This window comes from Physella acuta, unplaced genomic scaffold, assembly GCF_028476545.2.
Source record: "Physella acuta isolate Inbredline_101_S28 unplaced genomic scaffold, ASM2847654v3 ptg000773l, whole genome shotgun sequence".
Classification (NCBI taxonomy): domain Eukaryota; kingdom Metazoa; phylum Mollusca; class Gastropoda; family Physidae; genus Physella; species Physella acuta.
This window is the reverse complement of record NW_026732291.1, coordinates 15,903-26,052: the sequence shown is the minus strand read 5'-3', so window position 1 is coordinate 26,052 and position 10,150 is coordinate 15,903. Positions and strand designations below refer to the sequence as shown.

The 10,150-nt window shown below is 36.6% G+C and overlaps 1 non-coding gene across 1 annotated transcript; it reads right to left on the bottom strand.

Moving 5' to 3' along the window:
- Positions 1-9,789: 9,789 nt before the first annotated feature.
- Positions 9,790-9,861, bottom strand: Trnam-cau (transfer RNA methionine (anticodon CAU)). The gene has a single exon. It is a non-coding gene; the product is annotated as a tRNA-Met (tRNA).
- Between the last annotated feature and the right edge of the window lie 289 nt (positions 9,862-10,150).

Genomic DNA, 10,150 nt, shown 5'->3' with positions numbered 1-10,150 from the left:
CTAATAACTAAATTATTTGTTAAGTCGCTTGGATATTATGATACCTGTTTTTATTACTTGTGTTTTACTTCGAAATAAGAATAGAAGTCTAAATCTAAATTGTCACATAATCGCAGCAGCTATGACTTTTGTTTATCATGTTTTATCCTACAATACTTAACATTTGTTAACCCATCATTAGACTTTAATTAAGTTTATAGTTGTTTTTTTTTAATTTTGTTCTCAGTAGTAGCCTACTAAATATTTAGTGTTCAATATATTCCAAGGTTATTCTTTTTCTTCGTTCTTAACTTTAGTGTTGAAAGGGATTCCCTCCAACACAATTAAGTATACGTGTCGACTGGTTATGCGCCATTGAGGCCATTTACTCCGATTTCAGCCTGCTTTACTTTTTGGATTTGCTTCCATAGCCTTTGTTCAACAAAGAACAAACTACAAGGCAGCAGTTGTTTGATTTTGGAGTTGTCTCTCCTAGAAGAGTGGCTGTCCCCAGCTAACGAGACTCATCTGACCGGGTTCAAAGCTGTAATTAGGACAAAAAATATCCTTAAATGTTTTTAAATTACAAAATGTTTGTTAAATTTGTGTTCTAATTTCACATAAAAGTAAGGATACAGAAACACGTATACACATTTCATCTCTTTCTTTAGAGAATTATTTTTGTTCTATCCTTATGATGTATGTCGAGAACTGCTTTTGTGCCAGAGGCCATGATTGTTTATGAAACGTGGTAGTAAAATAAACTAAATAGCACGCCTATGTTAAACTTTAATATATTTTGACTTGAAGTAAATAGCACGCCTATGTTAAATTTAATATATTTTGACTTGAACTAAATAGCACGCCTATGTTAAACTTTAATATATTTTGACTTGAACTAAATAGCACGCCTATGTTTAACTTTAATAAATTTTTTTGACTTGAACTAAATAGCACGCCTATGTTAAACTTTGATATATTTTGACTTGAACTAAATAGCACGCCTATGTTAAATTAAATATATTTTGACTTGTAAATGTTTCGAGTACTTATTAAACCTTTATAAAGAAGTAGTTGTTTGAATACGTGTTTTCAATGTGTTAACAATGTGTAATGTGTCTCGAGATGTTTGTATGTTGTCTGCCCACTTTACCAATGTCTCTGCTCTTGTGTCAGAGTTAAAAAATATGCCCTCATATAGGCATGGCTATCAGGATGATTTCTTAGAGGATTGGGAGGCCAAAACTAAAATACTACTGCTTTAAAACCAACCAAACATCTGGTAATTGAAAAACTTGAAGTATCCAAACTATTTTGTTTCTAATCGCGTAGTCGCCATGTAACGTGACCCGTTCAATTTTGACTGGTCGTAGTTTTTGTAATTGTTCATTGAACCAACAGCTTGTTACGTTATTCAAGATTTTTTATTTTACAGTATATGGGCAGATCAATACTAGAAATGAAAAAAAAAACAACCCAAAAAGTGTCAAGTGTTTCAAGAGCGCAATTTATTTATTTGGAAAGTTCGGGGGCCCTAGGGGGACGTGGGTCGGGGGGGGGGGGGGGGGAAGACGGACCGTGGACTTAGTCCACCTAGGCTACATGGTTGTCTCATGTTTGCCACTGAGTAGGAAACTGGTTTCATGACGCTGTTCAGCCAACAAATCGTCATCAAAGGTGACACAGAATCGTCTAGCAGTAGAATAGTAACTGTTATTAAATTTTAAGAATGTAATCTTACATGATTTGATATAGCAGGTATTTGGTGATGTAGAGAGGTCGAGTTAGTATGTGTGTATGTGCTTGAGGGATGGTCAAATGTGTGTGTGTGTGATGAAGGGGTGGAGTTACGGTGTGGGGAGCTTAGTGGGACATTGTGTTACATAGTACAACGTCCAACTGAAACTGTCGATAGTACAATTCATTTAATTTTTTTTTTCGTTTTTTTCCTAATGCAAAGAATTTTTAAAATTTAAATCCAAAGTATTCACACATTTTAATCATATTTCATATTATTTTTAAAAAAGGCGTGGATTTAATAGAAGATAATAAATGAAAGTGGGTGAAAGATGGAGTGGTCTGAACTTGAATGAGGTTGTTGTCTGGTTCTGGTACATGTTTGTTTATGTTCTGTCGTCTGCGTATACGTAAGATATTGATTTGTGTACAGGTTTGTCTGGGTGTTTTACCACGTGGTGCTTGATTGATTGCCCGTCTGCTTTTAATCAAATTATTACAGCGCGAGCATTTTTGTGGTTTCAGGGTGGGCTGTTTTTGTATGAGTTTTACGCTCGCTGACAGTTTAAAAACTGTAGAAGCAATATCCGCAGTTCTTGTTTTGGAATTAAAGATGTGGAGGCTTGGATTGATGCGATGGTAGCTCCTTGTTGTTGCTGGGTTTGTTTACTGTTTGGTAGAGTTGTTGCAGTGGTGTCTTCTGTTGTTTTGAATGATTTTCTTTTTCTTTCTTGCTGTGTGGTTGGGACGTCATATTTCGTGTTTATGTCTGTTGTTTCTGTTTCCATAGTTGTCTGTAGTTATGTGTCTTACGGGCTAGAGGCATCTCGCTGTGATGTGCTGGTGTTCGCTGTCGTTGTTGTTCTGGGGCTGACTTCGAGGCTCGCTATTTTAGTGGCGTGCTTGAATTATCTGTTGTTGCTGTCGTTGTTAAATATGCGGGCGAGATTTTCTATTAAAGTAGAGATTGGTGATCTTGGCTGCATAGATCTGTCCATTGTTGACATTGCTTACCCGCTGGGATGGCCTTTAGTATGTTGATGGATTTGTTATTGTAATTCAATGTAATGAAGTTAGGGATTGTTCCTTGTTTGTTTATGTGTATGTTGAAGCTGCGATTGTTAGTGTGGGGGGTGGGATTTATTGTGGGTTCCTTTTGGCTGAATATTTTGCTTGCTAATGTGTTTCGTCTTTGAGTGAGGGAGAAAGGCATCTGAGAGTGACGTTGATGCTGTCTTTTTTCATGTAATGTAAAACGTAGTGAGTACAGGCCGAATCTCCATGTGGTGTTAATCACGGTGGCCACGTCATAGTTGTCAGACGAGAAGTCACAAGTATCGGCTCTTCATTAATTTGATAGTAACGCGCGTGAGCACACACACACACACACACACACACACACACACACACACACACACACACACACACACACACACACACACGCACACGCACACGCACACGCACACGCACAAACACACACACACATATGCACGCACACTCTTGCGCGCACACGCAAACGCACACACACACACGCACACACACAGTTGCGCGCGCACACACATGCATTTGCGCGCACACACACACACTTGCGCGCACACATACAAACACACACACACTCGCACACACACGTACACACACATCCACACACACACACACACACTTACGAGTTAACTAATTATATTGCCTTTTAGATAACGAGTTGCATAACTAGTTATGACTTTTGAATAGAGATCAGTCTTGTTGTGGTTTTCTTTAGGAGACAGTTCTTGAGTTAACTGAATAAGTTAGGTTAGGACAATCCCCTATCCCAGGGGTCGGCAACCTGCGGCTCGCGAGCCGCATGCGGCTCTTTTGATATCAAGATGCGGCTCTCCAGCTCCTTGTTAAAATATTAATAATCTTAATAAAAAATAAAATATTTGAAATAAAAGATTTTTAGTGGCTCTTTAAAACCAGGGAAATTTTGAAAATTGTAACTTTTGGCTCTTCCGCTTCAAAAGGTTGCCGACCCCTGCACTATACTCCTTCAGCAGAGCAGACTTAGCACATTTATAATACTGTCCCGTGGTTTACAGGCCAAAATCCAATGAAATTTATTTATTGATGCTATCAACTTAAAATTTTTTATTAATAAAACTATTCGTAGATCAAAGCTATTGTGTTCAAAATAACAATTATAATATAGATCTAACTTATTTATACATGCAAATTATAATATAAACAAATAGTAAAATTACGTTACAAACGCTAAATAATTTGAAAGTTGCTAAAAATGTATATGTGTAATATTTTGATATTCTGGCATGTTTTAATTGTTTTTTTGTAAAGTGCATAAATTTAACTAAGTTGTTTCCCTTGGATTAATTTTTGTTATCGAATCTTTATCGTTTGAATTTTAAAAAATACTACATTTTTTTAATCACAAGCTTTTATATAACTATGAACTAAAAGTAGAAATTAGAAAATGCTTTTCTATAGAAGAATGATGCACCGCTATTTTAATAACTATAAAGAAAAGCTTGGGTCCAGAGGAGTATCCATGTGTTAGAGAGAGAGCGATCAGAGAAAAAAAGACGCCGAATTTTTTAACTTTATATATATATATATATATATATATATATATATATATATATATATATATATATATATATATATATATATATATATATATATATATATATATATATATATATATATATATATATATATATATATATATATATATATGTATAATGTGTTTAAAAATTCGGCAATTGAAACAATCTGAATTCCGTGAAAACAGTTCTTATGATTTTCAGAATTTCCTTATTTCTCAGTTTTATGTGGCCTGTAGATGGTTTTTTTGCTACCTACTTTTAGATCACTCCAAATGTCTGACTGGTGTCTTAAACGTCAACAAGCAAACGAAATCAAATAACTTGCTATGACGGTATACACCAGCCAGTGTCGTATTATTTCACGACATTACGCTGGGTTTTATTCAGCGTTTAGGTTACTAGCCTACCCTTTGATAATTGTGTTGTTTAGTTTCTTGAACGTTTAGTCGACACACTAGGCATGTTATTTGGTCATTTTGATTTGACTTAGTACTGCACGAAACTGGTGCTGTGTTAATGATAACTTCGTATGCTACTTCTCTCTCTCTCTCTTGGTGTAATGCTTTCATTTTCGGAGGTTTCTAATTTGTATCTTTAGTGCTTATTGTATTGTATTCCCCGACCCAGTTTATTCAAGTGTGCATCAGTGTTGCTTGTTGTTTGATTAGAGTGGCATACATAACTTATATGGTTTTTCCCAATAAAGCTTTTGTTTACTTTCTAACGTTTCTTTCTAAGGCTTCATCCCCTCGCTTGATTGGTTTTGTGATGTTTAATTTTAGAATGGCTTTGTTTCTTTCTAATATTATGCTAATGAGAAATTCATTTAATCGGAGTTTTTAATCGGGTAAATAAATCAAGATAAACACCACACACGCTTATCACCAAAAATTTTACCATTTACAACAAGTAAACCAAAGCGATTCTTGGAAAATTTTTACAATTTTTTAAAATGATTTTATTTTGATAAAATTTTCCCTGTTACTTTTTCTGTGAATTTTTTTTCCTACTGATTTTTTTGTTCTAGCAAAGCTGATTTTTTTTCTGCGACTTTTTTTCCCAAAAAAACTTAATTTGATGCTTACTTAAAGCAGGTGATTATCTCATTAAATGTCAGTATATCTTGGATCGTAGGATTTTGAACACTAATCTGTCCAAACTACAACCGTGACGCCCCAATAGACGCTGATCGCCCTCCACAATGGTGAAAGAAACACCACCTGTCAGGGGCGTCGCGGGTCTCTTGTGAGTTACTGCTGACATTACTGTACGGTTGACAGGAGCAACCTCTGGTTAGATTCATTTAAACGAATGTAGTGGCCATAGTGCTCATATGGGAGCCCGCTCCGCTCCCGATAACAGGGCCGCCGGTGGGGGCCCATAAAGCAACTTGACAGATGATTCAACTACTTCACCTATCCCCCCCCCACTGGTGATCTCAGGGTGCTGAACGACACATTTCCGTGGGGAGACGTCAGTCCAATGTTGAAACGACGACTAAGTGAAGAGCTGGCGGTGTCAGCAGCTGCTCTCATCACACATGTGACACACATCTATGCGTGATCCACATAGATGTGTGTGGAATCCACACACATGTGATCCACACAGATGTGATCCACACACATGTGATCCACACACATGTGGTCCACATAGATGTGATCCACACAAATGTGATCCACACAGATCTGATCCACACAGATGTGATCCACACACATGTGATCCACACAGATGTGATCCACACACATGTGATCCACACACATGTGATCCTCACAGATGTGATCCACACACATGTGATCCACACAGATGTGATCCACAAATGTGATCCACACACATGTGATCCACATAGATGTGATCCACACAGATGTGATCCACACACAAATGTGCCAGGCATAAAAGTACAGATTATTCCCTCAAAGGAGTGGTATAATAGTTTAAAACCTCAAATCGAAACGCACACATGTCAAGTGGATTATTCCCTCAAAGGAGTGGTATAATAGTTCAAAACCTCAAATCGAAACGCACACATGTCAAGTGGATTATTCCCTCAAAGGAGTGGTATAATAGTTCAAAACCTCAAATCGAAACGCACACATGTCAAGTGGATTTTCTGAAGCTTCTTTGAATAGAGTCCTCAACTGGTGATCCGCTCTGTAAATTATTTTTAGAAATTCGTTTAATTTTTTAAGTTAGCTTTGAGCGTAATTTATTTTTATTAACTAAAGTTATTGTAATAATTTATATTTGAATGCCTAATTAATGTTAATTGTTTCATTTCATCATATGTCCCAAATTGTTTTTTTCTATACTTTTATTTTCAATTATGAAACTAATATATAACATCAGCACCATTATGTTTATTTAAAAAGATGATTCTGGAAAATCAAAAAAGCTTTCCATTGTATCCATAACAGAAATATTTAATGTCCCTAATCAAGATATCCAAAATTTAATTTTAATGCTTGATTAAAGAAAAAAATCTTTGAATTTACACTATATTTATAAAAAAAATATTTTTATAAATCTGAAGTGTATTTGATTTGGGTCATAATATGTTTTAAAATATTTGATTAAAAAAATAGGTATTGTGAAACAAATTTAAAATAACAATAAATAAATCGGGAGCGATCTCCCCTTAACTTTCTCGAATATTCTTTTATAAAAACAAAACAGGGGATGGGAACTCGGGATGTAGACATGAATTTCAATCCATTTTAAATACTTAAACTTATTAAAGTAGAATAAAATCTCGTAGAAAAAAAGAATTGCACACCTGTGTACGCCAAATAAAACGTGCATAATAGTGCGGAATATTATTAGTTTTAATTTACATTCGTTTTTTGAGAAATCGAAAATAGCGTAAATTAGTACTTCCAATCATTTAAATATGAATCTAATCATTTTAGGTTGACCATTTAAACTATTAAGCCAGACTTAGCTAGAGCATGTTACAATTTTATAAAACCACTAAACCAGCAAACGTTAAGTAGCAGGTTGTGCAGGTTTAATCGTAAGGGGTCATCCAATTATGACGTCCACAAACATTTGGAATTTTAGACACCCCTTCCCCCCGTCCTCATGGGTCCACTTTCGACGAAACCCCTACATCACACAAGGATACCACCACACTACACCACTCTAGGATACCACCACACTACACCACACTAGGATTCCACCACACTACACCACACTAGGATACCACCACACTACACCACACTAGGATACCACCACACTACACCACACTAGGATACCACCACACTACACCACACTAGGATACCACCACACTACACCACACTAGGATACCACCACACTACACCAAACTAGGATACCACCACACTACACCACACTAGGATACCACCACACTACACCAAACTAGGATACCACCACACTACACCACACTAGGATACCACCACACTACACCACATTAGGATACCACCACACTACACCACACTAGGATACCACCACACTAGGATACCACCACACTCCACACTACACCAAACTAGGATACCACCACAATACACCACACTAGGATACCACCACACTAGGATACCACCACACTACACCACACTAGGATACCACCACACTACACCACACTAGGATACCACCACACTAGGATACCACCACACTACACCACACTAGGATACCACCACACTACACCACACTAGGATACCACCACACTACACCAAACTAGGATACCACCACACTACACCACACTAGGATACCACCACACTAGGATACCACCACACTACACCACACTAGGATACCACCACACTACACCACATTAGGATACCACCACACTACACCACACTAGGATACCACCACACTACACCACATTAGGATACCACCACACTACACCACATTAGGATACCACCACACTACACCAAACTAGGATACCACCACACTACACCAAACTAGGATACCACCACACTACACCACACTAGGATACCACCACACTACACCACACTAGGATACCACCACACTACACCACATTCGGATACCACCACACTACACCACACTAGGATACCACCACACTACACCACACTAGGATACCACCACACTACACCAAACTAGGATACCACCACACTACACCAAACTAGGATACCACCACACTACACCACACTAGGATACCACCACACTACACCACACTAGGATACCACCACACTACACCACATTAGGATACCACCACACTACACCACACTAGGATACCACCACACTACACCACACTAGGATACCACCACACTACACCACACTAGGATACCACCACACTACACCAAAGTAAGATACCACCACACTACACCAAACTAGGATACCACCACACTACACCAAACTAGGATACCACCACACTACACCAAACTAAGATACCACCAAACAATTATCATATAACCGCGTATACATACATAACACAAGAAAAATAATATCGGAAATTCCTGAAATAACTCAATTGACCCACTTATATCAAAGACACGGAAATAAAACAAGTGTTTACATTCTAAGCTGAATTATCCTAACCATAGTCACCATCACACTGTATGATCATTAGGTAGGTGTGTAGTTGTAGTGTAACAAGTGACTAATGTAGTATAACTTTAATTTAACTTCGCTGGTTATGTGTATATACTATATTTCGTTCTACCATAGTCGTATAGTCGTAGCTGGATTCGTTGTGGCTCATTTTATCGATTGCAAGTATGACTTCAGCAGTAGTTATGCATTTACTGTAGGCCTATATAAATAAATGAATATGTTAATATATATATATATATATATATATATATATATATATATATATATATATATATATATTACTATACATATATATGTATATAAAACTATATTAAATATATTTATATGTATATAAAACTATGTATATATATATATATATATATATATATATATATGTATATATATATATATATATATATATATATATATATATATATATTTATAGTAATTTGTATGTATTTAACAGTATCCCCATGTTTTAGACTGATGTGATGGCCCTGGTCAACATTGAAGTGTGTGTGATGTACCCAGATGGGGAGGAGTCAAACAAAATGATTTGGATGTTTGACAAGCCAGTTCGAGAGGTGGGCGGAGTTTGTTTCATGTATACCTTTAGCCTCAAAAGCTGGGCATACCTATTTACTTATACCTTTAGTTTTGTTTCTAAAGAGGTTGACATAGCCTGTTTAATGTAAACTTTTAGGTTTTCGGGTGAAAATGACTTAAATCCTATGCAAGACCGTGACGTGTTTATACTATGTTGTCCATGTTTTGTTTTTAAAAAATGATCGAGCCTAAAATAATAATCACATTTCAAATTATTATATCAATGATATTTCTAACTATATTGAAGTTGATTCGATGTTGCAATATTTCGTTCTGCTTTATGTAATTTTCAACTTCATGTTATTTGAAACTTTTAAAAGATAAAGCAGAAAGATCTTCCAGAACTTTCAATATAAAAAAAAAAAAATATTAGCAGAGCGTGGTTTCGATCCACGGACCTCTGGGTTATGGGCCCAGCACGCTTCCACTGCGCCACTCTGCTTGGGTTGATTAAGTCATGTTTAACGTATATCTAAAATATGTGACGGTTGCAATCATACGCCACCTGTGATTAAGTGCACGTACACAGCCACAGGTAAAAATGATGCAATAACATTAGGATCGGGGAAGGGGTGGTATTGTGCGGACCGCACCATGTGACGTCAATGCATACACTGAATGTCTGGACAATGCCGTAAGATAAAAACAAACGGACAACTGACCCTACTCTATGTTTTGATAATCTCGTGGTCACTCAATGCAGTCGACCTAGTTAGAGGGAATAAAACATT